Here is a 19,085-nt window from a genome sequence, read left to right as displayed (position 1 = left end):
TCTTGAGCAGAGTGGTGTTTTTCTTCCAAATTTTTTCTTGTGATTGAGTTCCAGTTTTAAACCATTAAGGTCTGAGAAATATGCAGGGAATAATCTCAGGCTTTTGGTATCAGTTGAGACCTGATTTGTGACCCAGTATGTGGTCTATTCAGGAGAAAGTTCCATGTGCGCTTGAGAAGAAAGGTATTATTTTTTATTTTATTTTATATTTTTATTTTTTTAAATTTTTTATTGTTATGTTAATCACCATACATTACATCATTAGTTTTGGATATAGTGTTCCATGATTCATTGTTTGTACATTACACCCAGTGCTCCATGCAGAACATGCCCTCTTTAATACCCATCACCAGGCTAACCCATTCTCCCACCCCCTTCCCCTCTAGAACCCTCAGTTTGTTTTTCAGAGTCCATCGTTTCTCATGGTTGGTCTCCCCCTCCGATTTCCTCCCCTTCATTCTTCCCCTCCTGGTATCTTCTTTTTTTTTCTTGACATATATTGCATTATTTGTTTCAGAGGTACAGAACTGTGATTCAATAGTCTTGCACAATTCACAGCACTCGCCATAGCACATACCCTCCCCAATGTCTATCACCCAGCCACCCCATCCCTCCCACCCCCCACCACTCCAGCAACCCTCAGTTTGTTTCCTGAGATTAAGAATTCCTCATATCAGTGAGGTCATATGATCCATGTCTTTCTCTGATTGACTTATTTCACTCAGCATAACACCCTCCAGTTCCATCCACGTCGTTGCAAATGGCAAGATCTCATTCCTTTTGATGGCTGCATAATATTCCATTGTGTATATATACCACTTCTTCTTTATCCATTCATCTGTCGATGGACATCTTGGCTCTTTCCACAGTTTGGCTATTGTGGACATTGCTGCTATAAACATCGGGGTGCAGGTACCCCTTCGGATCCCTACATTTGTATCTTTGGGGTAAATACCCAGTAGTGCAATTGCTGGATCGTATGGTAGCTCTATTTTCAACTGTTTGAGGAACCTCCATACTGTTTTCCAGAGGGGTTGCACCAGCTTGCTTTCCCACCAAGAGTGTAGGAGGGTTCCCCTCTCTCCGCATCCCCGCCAACATTTGTCGTTTCCTGACTTGTTAATTTTAACCATTCTAACTGGTGTGAGGTGGTATCTCATTGAGATTTTGATTTGGATTTCCCTGATGCCGAGCGATGTTGAGCACTTTTTCCTGTGTCTGTTGGTCATTAGGATGTCTTCTTTGGAAAAATGTCTGTTCATGTCTTCTGCCCATTTCTTGATTGGATTATTTGTTCTTTGGGTGTTGAGTTTGATAAGGTCTTTATAGATTTTGGATACTAGTCCTTTATCTGATATGTCATTTACAAATATCTTCTCCCATCCTGTCAGTTGTCTTTTGGTTTTGTGGACTGTTTCTTTTGCTCTACAGAAGCTTTTTATCTTGATGAAATCCCAATAGTTCATTTTTGCCCTTGCTTCCCTTGCCTTTGGCGATGTTTCTAGGAAGAAGTTGCTGTGGCTGAGGTCGAAGAGGTTGCTGCCTGTGTTCTCCTTTAGGATTTTGATGGACTCCTGTCTCATATTAAGGTCTTTCAACCATTTGGAGTCTATTTTTGTGTGTGGTGTAAGGAAATGGTCCGGGCGCCTGGGTGGCTCAGATGGTTAAGCGTCTGCCTTCGGCTCAGGTCATGATCCCAGAGTCCTGGGATCGAGTCCCGCATCAGGCTCCCTGCTCCTTGGGAGCCTGCTTCTCCCTCTGCCTCTCTCTCTCTCTGTGTCTCTCATGAATAAATAAATAAAATCTTAAAAAAAAAAAACAAGAAATGGTCCAGTTTCATTCTTCTGCATGTGGCTGTCCAATTTTCCCAACACCATTTGTTGAAGAGACTGTCTTTTTGCCATTGGACATTCTTTCCTGCTTTGTCAAAGATGAGTTGACCATAGAGTTGAGGGTCCATTTCTGGGCTCTCTATTCTGTTCCATTGATCTGTGTGTCTGTTTTTGTGCCAGTACTATACTGTCTTGATGATGACACCTCTGTAATACAGCTGGAAGTCCGGAATTGTGATGCTGCCAGCTTTGCTTTTCTTTTTCAACATTCCTCTGGCTATTTGGGGTCTTTTCTGGTTCCATAGAAATTTTAGGATTATTTGTTCCATTTCTTTGAAAAAAGTGGATGGTATTTTGATGGGGATTACACTGAATGTGTAGAATGCTCTAGGTAGCATTGACATCTTCACAATGTTTGTTCTTCCAATCCATGATCATGGAACGTTTTTCCATTTCTTTGTGTCTTCCTCAATTTCTTTCATGAGTATTTTATAGTTTTCTGAGTACAGATCCTTTGCCTCTTTGGTTAGATTTATTCCTAGGTATCTTATGGTGTTGGGTGCAATTGTGAATGGGATCGACTCCTTAATTTCTCTTTCTTCTGTCTTGTTGTTGGTGCATAGGAATGCCACTGATTTCTGTGCATTGATTTTTATATCCTGCCACTTTACTGAATTCCTGTATGAGTTCTAGCAATTTTGGGGTGGAGTCTTTTGGGTTTTCCACATAAAGTATCATATCATCTGCAAAGAGTGAGAGTTTGACTTCCTCTTTGCCAATTTGGATGCCTTTGATTTCCTTTTGTTTGTTTGATTGCTGTGGCTAGGACTTCTAATACTATGTTGAATAGCAGCGGTGAGAGTGGACATCCCTGCCGCATTCCTGACCATAGGGGGAAAGCTCTCAGCTTTTCCCCATTGAGAATGATATTCGCTGTAGGTTTTTCATAGATGGCTTTTATGATATTGAGGTATGTACCCTCTATCCCTATACTCTGAAGAGTTTTGATCAAGAAAGGATGCTGTACTTTGTCAAATGCTTTTTCTGCATCTATTGAGAGGATCATATGATTCTTGTTCTTTCTTTTGTTAATATATTGTATCATGTTGATTGATTTGCAGATGTTGAACCAACCTTGCAGCCCAGGGATAAATCCCACTTGGTCGTGGTGAATAATCCTTTAATGTACTGTTGGATCCTGTTGGCTAATATTTTGGTGAGAATTTTTGCATCCATGGTCATCAAGGATATTAGTCTGTAATTCTCCTTTTTGATGGGGTCTTTGGTTTTGGGATCAAGGTAATGGTGGCCTTATAAAATGAATTTGGAAGTTTTCCTTCCATTTCTATTTTTGGAACAGTTTCAGGAGAATAGGTATTAATTCATCCTTAAATGTTTGGTAGAATTCCCCTGGGAAGCCATCTGGCCCTGGGCTTTTGTTTGTTTGGTGATTTTTGATAACTGCTTCAATTTCCTTAGTGGTTATAGGTCTGTTTAGGTTTTCTGTTTCTTCCTGGTTCATTTTGGTAGTTGATACATCTCTAGGAATGCATCCATTTCTTCCAGGTTATCTAATTTGCTGGCATAGAGTTGCTCATAATATGTTCTTAAAATTGTTTGTATTTCTTTGGTGTTGGTTGTGATCTCTCCTCTTTCATTCATGATTTTGTTGATTTGGATCATTTCTCTTTTCTTTTTGATAAGTCTGGCTAGAGGTTTATCAATCTTGTTAATTCTTTCAAAGAACCAGCTCCTAGTTTCGTTGATGTGTTCTACTGTTCTTTTGGTTTCTAGTTCATTGATTTCTGCTCTGATCTTTATTGTTTCTCTTCTCCTGCTGGGTTTAGGCTTTATTTGCTGTTTTTTTCTCTAGCTCCTTTAGGTGTAGGGTTAGGTTGTGTATATGAGACCTTTCTTGTTTCTTGAAAAGGCTTGTATTGCTGTATACTTTCCTCTCAGGACTGCCTTTGCTGTATCCCAAAGATTTTGAACAGTTGTGTTTTCATTTTTTTTTGTTTCCATGAATTTTTTTAATTCTTCTTTAATTTTCTGGTTGACCCATTTATTCTTTAGTAGGATGCTCTTTAGCCTCCATGTATTTGAGTTCTTTCCGACTTTCCTTTTGTGATTGAGTTCTAATTTCAAAGCATTGTGGTCTGAAAATATGCAGGGAATGATCCCAATCTTTTGGTACCAGTTGAGACCTGATCTGTGACCTAGGATGTGATCAATTCTGGAGAATGTTCCATGGGCACTAGAGAAGAATGTGTATTCTGTTGCTTTCGGGTGGAATGTTCTGAATATGTCTGTGAAGTCCATTTGGTCCAGTGTGTCATTTAGAGTCTTTACTTCCTTGTTGATCTTTTGCTTAGATGATCTGTCCATTTCAGTGAGGGGGGTGTTGAAGTCCCCCACTATTATTGTACTGTTGTCAGTGTGTTTCTTTGCTTTTCTTATTAATTGCCTTATATAATTGGCTGCTCCCATGTTAGGGGCATAGATATTTACAATTGTTAGATCTTCTTGGTGGATAGACCCTTTAAGTAGGATATAGTGTCCTTCTTCATCTCTTATTACAGTCTTTGTTTTAAAATCTAATTTGTCTGATATAAGGATTGCCACCCCAGCTTTCTTTTGGCGTCCATTAGCATGGTAAATGGTTTTCCACCCCCTCACTTTCAATCTGGGGGTGTCTTTGGGTCTAAAATGAGTCTATTGCAGACAGGATATTATGGGTCTTTTTTTTTTTTTAAAGATTTTATTTATTTATTTGACAGAGACAGAGACAGCGAGAGCAGGAACGCAAGCAGGGGGAGCGGGAGAGGGAGAAGCAGGCCTCCCGTGGAGCAGGGAGCCCGATGTGGGACTCGATCCCAGGACCCTGAGACCACACCTGAGCCGAAGGCAGACGCTTAATGACTGAGCCACCCAGGCGCCTGATGGGTCTTGTTTTTTAATCCATTCTGATAGCCTGTGTCTTTTTTTTGGGGCATTTAGCCCATTTACATTCAGGGTAACTATTGAAAGGTATGAATTTAGTGCCATTGTATTGCCTGTAAGGTGACTGTTACTGTATACTGTCTGTGTTCCTTTCTGATCTATGCTGCTTTTCAGCTCTCTGTTTGCTTAGAGGACCCCTTTCAATATTTCTTGTAGGGTTGGTTTCGTGTTTGCAAATTCCTTTAATTTTTGTTTGTCCTGGAAGCTTTTTATCTCTCCTTCTATTTTCAATGACAGCCTAGCTGGATATAGTGTTCTTGGCTGCATATTTTTCTCGTTTAGTGCTCTGAAGATATCTTGCCAGTCCTTTCTGGCCTGCCAGGTCTCTGTGGATAGGTCTGTTGCCAATCTAATGTTTCTACCATTGTAGGTTACAGATCTCTTCTCCTGAGCTGCTTTCAGGATTTTCTCTCTGTCTCTGAGACTCGTAAGTTTTACTATTAGATGTCAGGGTGTTGACCTATTTTTATTGATTTTGGGAATGGTTCTCTGTGCCTCCTGGATTTTGATGCCTGTTTCCTTCCCCACATTAGGGAAGTTCTCTGCTATAATTTGCTCCAATATACCTTCTGCCCCTCTCTCTCTTCTTCTTCTTGGATCCCAATTATTCTAATGTTGTTTCGTCTTATTGTATCACTTATCTCTCGAATTCTGCCCTCGTGATCCTGTAGTTGTTTCTCTCTCTTTTTCTCAGCCTCTTTATTTTCCATCATTTGGCCTTCTATGTCGCTGATTCTCTCTTCTGCCTCATTAATCGTAGCAGTTAGTGCTACCATTTTTGATTGCACTTCATTAATAGCCTTTTTGATTTTGATCTGGTTAGATTTTAGTTCTTTTTTTTCTCCAGGAAGGGTTTCTCTAAAAACTTCCATGCTTTTTGCAAGCCCAGCTAGTATCTTTAAAATCATGATTCTGAACTCTAGGTCCGACATCGTACTAAAGTCCATATTGAGTAGGTCCCTGGCAGATGGTACTACCTCTTGTTCTTTTTGCCAAGGTGATTTTTTTCATCTTGTCATTTTGTCCAGAGGAGAATAGATAAATGAGAGAACAAAATGGTAACAGGTTAACAACGTCCCCAGCAAATATACTCTAAACAAATCAGAAAAGAGCTGAAACTAGGGGAAAAGAAAGGGAAAGAAAGAAAAAAGAAAGAAAAAAAAAGATAAAAACAAATAAAAACAGAACAAAACAAAAAAAAAACAGAGTCTGATCAAGTATGATCAGGCTAGTACATAAGATCAGTGCCACACACTAGATTTTGGCTGTATTTTGGTCTGTTAGAAGAAAGTGCCTCCTAAAATTTTAAAGAAAGAAAGACATATATGTACAAAATAAGGGTTGATACAATGAAGGGATGGAAGATGAGTGTAAATATGAAAATTATAAAAGATTTTTTAAAAGGAATTGATAAGATAAGAAGCTGTTTGAAAAAAGAAAGAAGATTTAAAAAAAAAGGGAGAGAATGTGATCAGTCAGCGGACTAGAACAAAGCCATATGCTAGTGATTTAGGGTATATTTTTATCTGTTAGAAGAAACTGTATCTCAAAATTTTAATGAGAGAACAACTTATATATGTATGCCAAAAATAAGGGAATCTATGAAGGGATAGAATATGACTCTAAAAATGAAAAATAAAATTTTTTTTTTTTTTCAAAAAGGGATTGATAAGATGTTGGTTGAAAAAGGGAAAAAGAAAAATTCAAAAAAATAGTTAAGAAAATCAACTTTGAAAAACTAATGAATCATGATAAAAAAGCCATGAATTCTATGTGCAGTATTTCCCTAGCGCTGGAGTTCTCCCATTCTCCTTGATTGGTAAACTTGGTCTTGGCTGGCTGTTCGTCCTGATCTTCTGGGGGAGGGGCCTGTTGCCGTTGTTTTCAAATGTCTTTGCCGGAGGCGGAATTGCCCCACCCTTGTTGGTCCGGGCTAAGCAATCTGCTCGGGTTTGCTCTCAGGAGCTTTTGTTCCCTGCAAGTTGTCGGTACAGCTTTGGAAGACGAGAGTGGAAATGGTGGCCTCCTAATCTCTGCCCGGAGGAGCCGAGAACTTGGGGCCCAACTCCTCAGTGTGCCCCCAGAGAAAAGCAGTCAGTCACTCCCGTGTCCCCTGTCTCTGGCCACACTCCGTGCTCACCCGGCCTGTGACCCAGCGTTTCTATCTCTGGCACCCGACTCAGTGTGGAGTCTCCAAACCCAGCAGATCCCTGCGGTGTGCTCCCACGCCACTCCTCCTTGGGAGGAAGGGGAGTCTCCCCAGATCTGTTGCTTGTTGGGTCGCTGTTGGGGGAGCAGTGGCCCGACTGGCCCGCAGATCACAGTTTATGGCAACCCCGAGCTGAGAGCACGCGACTCGGCTCCATCTCTGCAGCCGGCTTCCCGGCTCCGATACCTGGGAGCTCTGCCACACTCAGGCACCCCCGGTCTTTGTGACCCCGAGGGTCCTGAGACCACACTGTCCCGCGAGTGTTCCACTCCCTGCTTAGCCACTGGAGCGACGTCCCTCAGCGGAGCCGACTTCTAAAAGTTTCGATTTTGTGCTCCGCGGCTCTATCACTTGCCAGAATCAGCCGATGGAGGCCCCCTCCCCTGCCGTCTATCCTCCCGAATACCACCTCAGATTCACTTCTCCACACGTCCTACCTTCCAGAAAGTGGTCGCCTTTCTGTTCAGAGAGTTGTTGCTATTCTTCTCTTTGATCTCCTGTTGAGTTCGTAGGTATTCAGAATGCTTTGATCCCTATTCAGCTGAATTCCTGAGACCAGACGAAATCCAGGTCTCCTACTCCTCTGCCATCTTTCTCCGCCCCCTTATTTTATATTTATTTAAAGATTTATTTATTTCAGAGAGAAAGAGAGCAAGAGAAAGAGAGTGTATGGGCGAGGGGCAGAGGGAGAGAATCTTCAAGCTGACTCCTCGATGAGTGTGGAGCCCGATGGAGGGCTCAGTTCTATGACCGATGAGATCATGACCTGAGCCGAAACCAAGAGTCAGAGACTCAACTGACTGAGGTACCCAGGTGCCCCTATTTTTCTGATTTTAAATGTAATATAAAGTAAAAGAGTACTATTTTTTCTGATTTTAAGTGTGATGTTTATTTATAAAAATAGTAAAAATAAAATGAAGTATATAGAATAAGATGAAAACCAACCTTAATTCTACCACCTCAAATAATTACTGTCAACACTTTGATACATGTTTATATTATATTCTTCTGTTACAGATTTATTGAGGTTTAATTCAATACCCTGTACATAAAGTGTGTAAATTTAATAAGTTTTGAATTGTGTCTCCACAAGTGATATATATATCAACACAAGATAATGAATATATCCATCATTCCCAAAACTGTCCTCTGTCCTTCTATAATTGCTTCCCTTGTCACATCTCTTAGAGGCAATCATTGATTACTGTCACTATAGATTGGTTTGAATTTTCTAGAATTTTATATAGATGAAATAATACATAACCCCTTTTTTATCTGGCTTATTTCAGTCAACATAATTACTTTGGAATTCATCCATGTTGTGTTCTGTGTCAATATTTCATTCCTTTTTATTGCCGAATAGTATTCTGTTGTATAGATTTGCCACAGTTTGTTTATTCATTTATCTGTTGATGGACATTCGGATTATTTACGGTCTGGATATTACAAAAAAAGTTGAAAGTTTGAATGATTGGTAGAAGCTGATAATCAGTATCCAGATATATGGCAACTTTCAGGAGGGTTTTGGAATCTTCCACAGTCAGAATACCAATTCCAGGAACACTCCACTAGGAGTATATCCTATCCCCACCCTCATATCACTGCTGGAGAGTGATCTATGAATCAGGGTAATTAAACAGGGTAATTCTCCCCTAAAAGTTTCTCAAAATGACAAAAGATATTTATAATATGTCAGAAAAGTTGTATTTGTCATGGAATAGAAGTTCAAAAATTTCAAGAGAAATTCCTTTAAATTTTGAAATTTTAATAGAAGAGGAAAGAAAGGAGGAGAGGAACTTGTTAAGAAAAAAAAGAGGTAGAAAATAATTTCAAAGCTGAAGAAAAATGATTTTTCAGTTTTTGAGATATGCTTAGTATCAAGTAGAATATATGTAATAATTTCACTTTATGGGTCCAAATTTAAAAACATTAAGGATAATGAGAAAATTCAAAGTTTTCAGAAAGAGAAAAATAGTTTTTCCATGAAGAAAAAAAAATCAAAGTGACATCACATTTCTTATCAAAAACAATATATTAGAAAAATATTGGAGCAAAATGTTTGCTATTCTGAAGGAAAACAATTTTGAACTTAAAATTTCATACCTGGTAAAAGTGGCATTCAATTTGAAAGGTCTACCAAAGACATTTTAGAATTAAAAAAGTCTCAAAAAACTTACCACACATAAACTCCGAAAGAATTGTTAGAGAAAGACCTCCATAAATAAATAAATATACATATATATGTACACATACAACAAATCTATGAGATACAAAACACAAACAGACAAGCAGAATTTTAATCCAAAGAAACACATAAAACAGTTAATTCTAAATAATTATTTATGCAGAATCTAAAAAGATAGCTATTTGGTTTTAAAATCCTAGATGATCTCAACATGTAATGCAGTTGGAGAACTAGAAGGATGTGGTGGAGATAAATGTTTCTAAGAAGGTGGGGGAAAAAGACAAACAATGGAAAATGTGAGTGAAAAGTTAGGACATATAAAGACCTATCTTAGAGGCCCAACATAAAAATAATAGAAATCTCAGGATGAGAGAAATGAGAAGATGTAAGGAAAAAATTATTAAATAATAGAGGAGAATTTCCCAGTACTGAAGAGAGAGTAAGACATACAGCTGTCCCAGAAATGTTCCATTAAAAAAATTTACTCTCAGCTTTTGTGTACAAGTCTTTGTGTGGACACATGCTTTCATTTTCTTGGACAAATATTTAGGAATGAAAGAGCTGGATCATATAGTGGGTGTATATTTAACTTTTGAAGAAATTGTCAAAATGTTTTCCAAAGCGTCATACCATTTCACATTCCCATTAGCAGTGTATCAGAGTTCTAATTCTTCCACATCTCTGCAGAAACTTCAAATGAACAGTCTTTTAAATTTCAGTTATTCTAATAGGCATGTAGTGTTTGTCTCATTAAGGGTTTTTCTTACAGTTAGAAATTTTTTTTTATTGAGGTATGATAGACATTGTGCTTTTAATTTGCATTGCCCAAGTGACTACTGATGTTGAAAACCTTTTTCTGTGTTTATTTGCCATCTGTCTGTTTTTGGAGGATGTCTGTGTTCAAATCTCTTACAGATACTATTTTTTATTATTGAGTTCTGAGAGTTCTTTATATGTTCTGGAAATAAGTCCTTTATTGGGTATATGATATGCAGATATTGTCTCTGTGGTTCGTCTTTTCATTCTCTTCATAGTGTCCTTTGAAGAGCCAAAGCTTTAACTTTGATGAAGTTGAATTTATCAGTTTTTTCTTGTATAGATCATGCTTTTGATTTTATTTTTATTTAGCCTAGATATTTTTTTGTATAAATTTTACAGTATTAGGTTTTATATTTAGGTTGTTTTAATTTTTGCATGCAGTGTAAGTTGTGGATTGAAGTGTTTTTTTTTTTTTTTTCACTGTTCTAGTGCCATTTATTAAGTCTATATGATCTTTTCTGGATTGCCTTTGCATCTTTGTCAAAAAACTGGGACGTCTGGTTGCCTTAGTCAGTTAAGTGTCTGGCTTTGGCTTGGGTCATGATCCCGGGGTCCTGGGATCGAGCCCCACATCAGGCCCCTTGCTCAGCGGGGAGCCTGCTTTTTCCTCTGCCTGCTACTGCCCCTGCTTGTGCTCTCCCTCTCTCTCTGACAAATAAATAAAATCTTTTTTTTTTTTTTAAAGATTTTATTTATTTACTTGAGAGAAAGAATGAGAGAGAGAGAGCACATGAAAGGGGGGAGGGTCAGAGTGAGAAGCAGACTCCCTGCCGAGCAGGGAGCCCGATGCGGGACTCGATCCCGGGACTCCAGGATCATGACCTGAGCCGAAGGCAGTTGCTTAACCAACTGAGCCCCCCAGGCGCCCCAAAAATAAAATCTTTAAAAAAAAATCAACCAACCGACTTTCTATTCTGTTTCACCCATTTGTTTATTTTGGACTCATATCACACTCTCTTGATTACTGTTGTTTTATAACATTGTAATAAGTCCTGAAGTCAGGTAGTGTTAAGTCCTCTTTGTTATTTTTAAAAACTTGTTTTGGCTATTCTAGATAAATTTGCATTTCTATATGAATTGTATAATTGGCTTGTCAAGTTCGACAAAGGAGCCTCCTGGAATTTTGATTTGGATTGTATTACATCTGTAGAGCAATTTGAGGAGAATTAATGTCTTAACAATATTGAGTCTTTTGATCTAGGTCTCTCTATTTACTTAATGTATTTTTTAGTTTATCTTAGCAGTGGCTTGCAGTTTTCAGTATTCAAGTCTTGTACATCTTCCATCAGATTTATCTCTAAGTATTTTATGTATATAGACATGCAGTTGGTTTTTGTATATTGATCTTGATAAATTCACTTTGTAGTTGCTCTCAAGCTCTTATTTTCTTTTGTAGATGACTTAGGATTTCCTCCATAGGCAATCATATTGTCTTTGGATAAAGACACTTCTTTGCTTAGAGCCTCTAGTATAATGTTAATAGACGGGGTAAAAACAGACATCACTTAATTTCTGATTTTAGGGGGAAAGTAATTATGTTTTCCTTTTCATGAAATGTACAAAAATTGGTTATTCCTAGAGGTCAGCAATTACCAGGGATCACATTTTAAGCAATAAATACATTCTGTTTAATAAAAAATTAGTTGTCACACCAATTTACTATAATTTATATGAGTGAATGTTAGAGTTCTCTTTCAGAATGAACAGAATACATGTAAATATTTAAGATTAGGAAAACATCATAGTAATGACTTTCCAATAATAAATATGTCTTTCCTATTTAAATGTAAATAATGTATGAAGGGGCTAGTAGCAATATATTAATAAAGTGGTTTTTGTAGTAGCTGAGGAGTAGCTAGAGTTGGTACTGGTTTTTGGGTGATTAGCAAAAATATTTGCTTTATAACATTCTGATTCTCCTAGACAAAAGTTAGTAAGATTTTCCAAATCTATAAAGCTGCTCTTTTCTAGGCTACATACTTTAAATGCTGACCGTGGTAGCAGACCCTGACTTGAACCTTAAAAACCTTAGTCAGTCATGAGCTCTGATGGGAAAAGCCTACATCATAAAATTCGTCTTTGTCCTTGGGGCTTTGCTGTCAGACCCAGCAGAGTTCAAACATTTACTGAAGACCAAAACAGTATTTTCTTCATATGCCTTTCTCATCCTTGGTAACCATGTGGGTTGTCATCTAACAACTAGGCTTGCTTGAGCAGTCCTTGAAAGGGGTTTTAGCCCCAGAGGATAAAGAGGCTCTTAAAAACGCTCTGCTCAGAATTCATTGTATCCATTTGAAACTTCTGTTAGTTCCAGAAGGATTATTTAGAATGCTGTCAGACATCACCAAGGAGCTATAAAACATGGCATGTAGCATGGTGTCTGTACCAGCTAAAACTGTTCCAACTCCTAGAAGCTCTCTTACTGGGTCTGAGAATGCTAATTGAATGTGTGGCTGTCTTTTATGCCAGAAATGAGTAAAATGAGACATACTCTTTACTCTCCCCACCCAACCTTATACCTTGCCTATACTTTAGGGCACCTTCCCAGTAAGGTTGGAGGACCTTATTTTCTGTTATATCAGCATCTTGGGCTAACCCTAGCACACATTTACTGATGATATTGTGATAACCTCTCAATTTGTTTGAATCTCCCACTAGACTATAAACACTGTGAGGCCCTTACTATATCTAAATTACTCATCTTAAGCCACCAGCCACCAGTAACAGTGCCCAGTCTACAGTTGGCACTAAATAGACATTTGTTGGATGAACGTATGAATGAATAAATTCACAGAGCAGACCTTAAGTGGTAGCAGTTTTTTAATTCCCAAGTTAAAGTAATAAGACAAAACTTTCCTTATTCATGAATTGATGAGGGACCAGGGTTTGAAAAGTGAAGAAATAGGGGCACCTGGGTGGCTCAGTCAGTTAAACATCTGCCTTCAGCTCAGGTCATGATCCCAGGGTCCTGGGATTGAGCCCCACATTGGGCTCCCTGCTCAGTGGGGAGTCTGCTTGTCCCTCTCCCCCACCCCCATGCTCATGCTCTCTCTCACTCTTCCTCTCAAATAAATAAACACAATCTTAAAAAAAAAAAGTGAAGGAATAAATCCAGAGGTTTAGGGAGCAAGGAAGGCAACCGTTAGTAAGGTAAGGGTAGTTTACTGGTAGTCTACTGGTAGTGAGGTTACCTATTTGTGACTTGAGGTCTGGAACATGATTTAGGAGTGGCTTCTGTAACCTCAAGTTTAAATCTAGTTGTGCTCTTATCAGCAGGTTGGTGCATGGATGTGGGACACCATGATAAAGACTCAATCTGTTACGAAACTCTAGAATATTTTGACAAAAAGGGAAAAGAATACTGCTGTTTTCCATTTGTATGTAACTACTTGTGTTGATTCTTGAAATGTTTCTCACCTTTTGTCAACCATCCCATTGTAGTTTGGGAAGTTATAAGATAGAGAACTGGTGCTCTTTTTGTATCTTTACATTTCCTGAAATCTTCATGTGTCTAGTTTTCTTTTATCCTCATTTTCTTTGGGTTTTATCAACATGAGTGGGTTTTAGTTGGGGAGAAAATGGATATGACTGGCATATAAAACTTATAATTTTAAATACATGCTTGTTTTTTACATAGCCATATCAATGAACTCTTCTATTAGTTTCAATATTTGTTTCAATTGATTATCTTGGATTTTTTTCAGATAGATATTTTGTTATGTGTAAGCAAAGATAAAATTTCCTCTCTCTCCTAATATTTATACTTCTTTTTACTTCTAGTGATTTTATTTAATTGCCTGGAACTACCAGAAGGATAATAAAATATGAGTTGTGATCGTGTAATTTTTGTCTCATTCCTTCTATTAATAAATATCCCCATAGTGTTTTATATTTAAATATTATGTTGCCAATCAATTGGATCATGGGTATTCCATATCATATAGATACTCTTCAATTTCTTCTCTTTCTATTTATTTGTAGGTCATAGGTTTAAAAATTTATCAATTGCTTTTTTGACAAACATCTATTGAGACAATCAGATAGCTTTTTTCCTTTGACCTACTAATATGAATTATAGATATCCTAATATTGGCCCATAATTGTATTCATTCCTGGAATAAATCCTACTTTGTCATGATGTATTATTCTTTAAATATCCTGACAGACTTGATTTTTCTAATGTTTTATTAATGATATATGTATTTATAGTTATAATTGAGATTGCCTAGGAGACTGTGAATTTGCCTTACAGCTACTACTCCATAGTCAACCCTTGCTTCCAAACCGTTTAGCTCTGAGCTGGGGTGGGGAAGCTGTTTGTGAAGTTTTCCTTGGGTTCTGGTCACTTTCTTTCCAGACAGATTGTGCTCTTGTTCTTTCTTTATTTTGTCTTCATCTGTTGTCTATGTAGCAGAATTTTCTTGGATCTTCTTTCTTGATTTCTCTTTTTTTTTAAGAGCGAGAGAGTGTGCATGCACGTGTGAGTGGGGTGGGGGGGGAGGATGGTGGTGGTGGGAGGGGCTGGGAGAGGGAGAGAGAGAATCTTAAGCAGGTTCCATGCCCAGCGTGGAGCCCAACACAGGGCTTGATCTTAGGACCCTGAGATCATGACCTGAGCAGAAATCAAGAGTTGACACTCAACTGACTGAGCTACCCCAGGTGCCCCTTTTCTTGATTTCTCTTAATTCATATTGCTCCTCTTTCCGTTCCTTTTCTATTTCCCTTTGTTTTTTTTTTTAAGCTTTACACCGCAACTTGGAGCTTAAACTCATGACCCTGAGATCAAGAGTTGCATACTCTAATGATTAAGCCAACCAGGTGCCTTTATTTCCCTTTGGTTTTTATTCATCAGAAGTTGGGAATGGGTAGGATAGGCAACACTTACTGTTTGAATCTAAAAGCCTCTGATCTTGTGGTTCAAATCTAGGAGCATGAAGCAAAACAAAGTTACATAGTATTTTCATTAAATTCACATTTGAGACTATAGCATTTAAATCATAGCATTAAAATCATATAGCATTAAAAATCAGGTATTAGCTCTTAAAATTTTCATAATGGTAAAGTCTCTGCCTTAGGGAGGAGATCACTGAACTACTTCTCTAGGAGTGTGAACATCTCAGTGGTTGGCCCAAGATTGCAACTGTGGAAGTTGGCATTCCAAGTCTCAAGTGATAAGCTTTGTGCCTTGAGAGTATCTTAAATTTTATGTTGGTACAGTAGAACCTTTTATTAAATCTGATAATTAGAATGACTCACACTTCTGACTAAGACCAATAGCGTTCTACCTGTTTTTATGCTGTGAAATATTGTGCTGTGGGAGACACATTCTGAATCTTGCATAGGCTTGTTATTAAGCCCTGAAATATCTGGAAGAATGTACAAGTACAATCCTCATAAAAACTACAGTCATACCAACAGCCAATTGCAGACACCAAGGTGTGCAGAGCTTGTGCTAAACAACACTTTACCATCTGTACAGTTCACCTTGGGGATGGCCCATACAGTGGGTGTTCCACTTGAGGGTCCCTCCTCTGCAGGGTCTCCCTCCTTTTCCTCTTTTTCCTTTTCACCATCCTGTGGGTCCTGCATTCTTCAGTTGATGTACCTTGTTAGTCAAGGCCAGAAATTCAAATTCTAGGTTCCATTCTGGAAGAGGATCTTCCTGGCTCCAGAATTTGAGGTTCTTTGGGGGTAGACTGTCATTTGACAAACAGACCTTTCCCTGGTCAAGATTGATTCTTTTTCAATAATGCACATGTGCTGTTTAATAAATGAAAGACCCCCTCTCTAGCAGGAGTGAATATCTGGAAGTGTGAAGGAAATAGAGGACCTTCCGGTCACATGTTTCTGGTGGTTTGGGATAATTTGCCAGGGATTTTACAGAGCATAGCATGGCTGACTAAATGGATGTTTCACCCATGAGTCTCTGAGCCCAGGGTGTTGAATTTGTTTTCCCATAGTCAGTGGGTAAGCTATCTTGATAAGGGTCCCAGGGCTACCCTCTCTCCAAGCCTCTGTGTCCCTCTGTGACCTTGGGCAAATGCATCAGCTTCTCCCTCTGTAAATGGAATGTTGACAGGACTGTCCTCCATTCCAGAGCTGTTGGGAAGATGAATGTGAATGTGTCTTTAAGGAGCTCTGAGCTTCCCTGAGGAGGGCGTTGTGTAGTTATGAGTTGTTACTATCACCACTCCTGTTAGGAGGTTGAGATGGCTGGAACTAAATTAGCTGCACCTGCCTGTCTTTTATCTTCAACTGTAATGCTTCTTCTTGTCTCCCACACAACCTATAAGCAAATAAATATTATTTTCCAAGTCAGGCTACCTTCCATTGAGTCAGCACTGATTCTTGTCTTATGCCCTGAGCCTAGCCTGCTTGGTTGGGTGTGTGGGGAAATAATTCTTTTTATGGCCAGACAGCCCCAGCCTCACTGTGGTCCAGCAGGGTGACCTTGGACCTGTTACTTAACTTCTCTAAGGCTCTGTCTTCACCAGTGAAATTGGGTTACTTAGGAGTATTGTATGGATTAAATGAGATTAGTTTTTCAAAATATTTGGCAAGCAGCAGGTATTCAATAAATGTTAGTGTTTTGAAATTTTGTTTTCTTTTATTCTCTCACTTTTTGGCCCTGGCATTAATATGACATGTGCATTTCTATTTCAGCATCTTGTTTTGGGTATCAATTGATATTTTGGGTGTCTTGAGATATGGCATCATTATTCTGGAAGATTTCATTTTGAAAACCATGTGTCTTCATTCTCAATGCCCTCAAAGCAATTGAAACAAACTAAATGTGTAAAAGCATTTACTTTGTGACGTTTATTTTCAGTAGTCTGTGAGCCCTCACACGCTCTTAATAGAAAGAGAAAGCTACAAAACCTGGCCGGGCAGTTAGGAGGTGCTATTTAAAGCCCCAGTGGGCCCCAAATGACAATTTTGAAATTGATTGTGGAGTGTGACGATGCCAAGTACTAGCAGACGCCCAGGAAACCTGTCACGTTTTCCATGTGTTACCAAAAATCTTGAGTCTGCAGCGGTTTTTAGGATAGTTTTTCTCTTAGGAAGCTTTTGCCATTTCTTACTCCCTAGATTTCCCTTTTGCTGTGAATGGAACATGCTGCAGCAGAGGAACCTCAGACTGCACACTGAGGCACTGTGCACTGGGAGGGTTTCCCCTATGCAGAGATATTCGTAAAACTTCCAGCTGAGGTTAGCTACATGACAGCTTTATGCCTGAGAATCATTGATTGCACTGAAAAGTGGCAGCTTCTCCTGTACATGGTTGTTTTCTAGTGGTTTAGAAGCCTGCTCTGCTTTGGAGTAGCTAGATGACCTTGTAAGTTACTTAACCAACGATTCTCAGTTTCATTGTCTGTCAGGTGGGGTTAGTGATACCAACCTCGACTTATTTTTATAAAAATTTGTTGTGTTGTATATAAAGTTCCTACCAGGGTATTTAACATATACATGGAACACTACATCAAAAACTAATGATGTAATTTATGGTGATTAACATAATTAAAAAAAAGAAGGTACATTGATGCATTTTGACTATTATTTTTTAAGTAAACTCATGAAAAATAATCATTGTGGTAAGCAGAATAATGATTCTCCAAAGATGTTCACATCCTAATCCTTGGAACCTGGGAATATGTTAACCTTTGAGGGCAAAAGGGACTTTACAAATATGGTTAAGGACCTTGAGATGGGGAGATTATCTGGATCATCTGGGTGGGTCTAATCTAACCGTATGTTTCCTTAAAAGGACCTTTATCCTGCTGTGGTCAGAGAAAAAGATGGGAGAGCAGAAGCAGGGTCAGAGACACGCTACATTGCTGGATTTGAAGATAAAGAGAGGAGCCACAAACCAAGGAATGCAGGCAGCCTCTAGAAGCTAAAAAAGGCAAGGAAAGAGATTCTCTCCTAGATGCTCTAGAAGGAATCATCCTCTTCAATAAATGGTGCCGGGAAAATTAGACAGCTATATACAGAAGAATGAAACTCGACCATTCTCTAACACCATACACAAAGATAAACTCAAAATGGATGAAAGACCTCAATGTGAGACAGGAATCCATCAAAATCCTAGAGGAGAACAAAGGCAGTAACCTCTTGGACATCGGCCACAGCAACTTCTCAAGATACATCTCCAAAGGCTAGTGAAACAAAAGCAAAAATGAACTTTTGTGACTTCATCAAGATAAAAAGCTTCTGCACAGCAAGGAAAACAGTCAACAAAACAAAGAGGCAACCCACAGAATGGGAGAAGATATTTGCAAATGACACTACAGACAGAGCTCTGATTTCCAAGATCTATAAATAACTTCTCAAACTCAACACCCAAAAAACAAATAATCAAGTCAAAAAACATGAACAGACACTTCTCCAAAGAAGACATACAAATGGCTAACAGACACATGAAAAAATGTTCATCATCATTAGCCATCAGGGAAATTCAAATCAAAACCACATTGAGATACCACCTTACATCAGTTAGAATGGCAAAAATTGACAAGGCAAGAAACAACAAATGTTGGAGAGGTTGTGGAGAAAGGGGCACCCTCTTACACTGTTGGTGGGAATGTAAGTTGGTACAGCCACTTTGGAAAACAGTGTGGAGGTTCCTCAAAAAATAAAAAATAAAATTACCCTATGACCCAGCAATTGCACTCCTGGGTATTTACCCCAAAGACACAGATGTAGTGAAAAGAAGGGCCCTATGCACCCCAATGTACATAGCAGCAATGTCCGCAATAGCCAAACTGTGGAAAGAGCCGAGATATCCTTCAACAGATGAATCGTTAAAGGAGATGTGGTCCATATATACAATGGAATATTACTCAGCCATCAGAAAGGATGAATACTCAACTTTTACATCAACATGGATGGGACTGGAGGAGATTATGCTAAGTGAAATAAGTCAAGCAGAGAAAGTCAATTATTATATGGTTTCACTTGTTTGTGAAAGATAAGGAATAGCATGGAGGACATTAGGAGAAGGAAGGGAAAAATGGAGGGGGGATGTCAGAGGGGGAGATGA

This window comes from Zalophus californianus, chromosome 13, assembly GCF_009762305.2.
Source record: "Zalophus californianus isolate mZalCal1 chromosome 13, mZalCal1.pri.v2, whole genome shotgun sequence".
NCBI classification, from domain to species: domain Eukaryota; kingdom Metazoa; phylum Chordata; class Mammalia; order Carnivora; family Otariidae; genus Zalophus; species Zalophus californianus.
Note: the sequence above shows the minus strand (reverse complement) of the source record.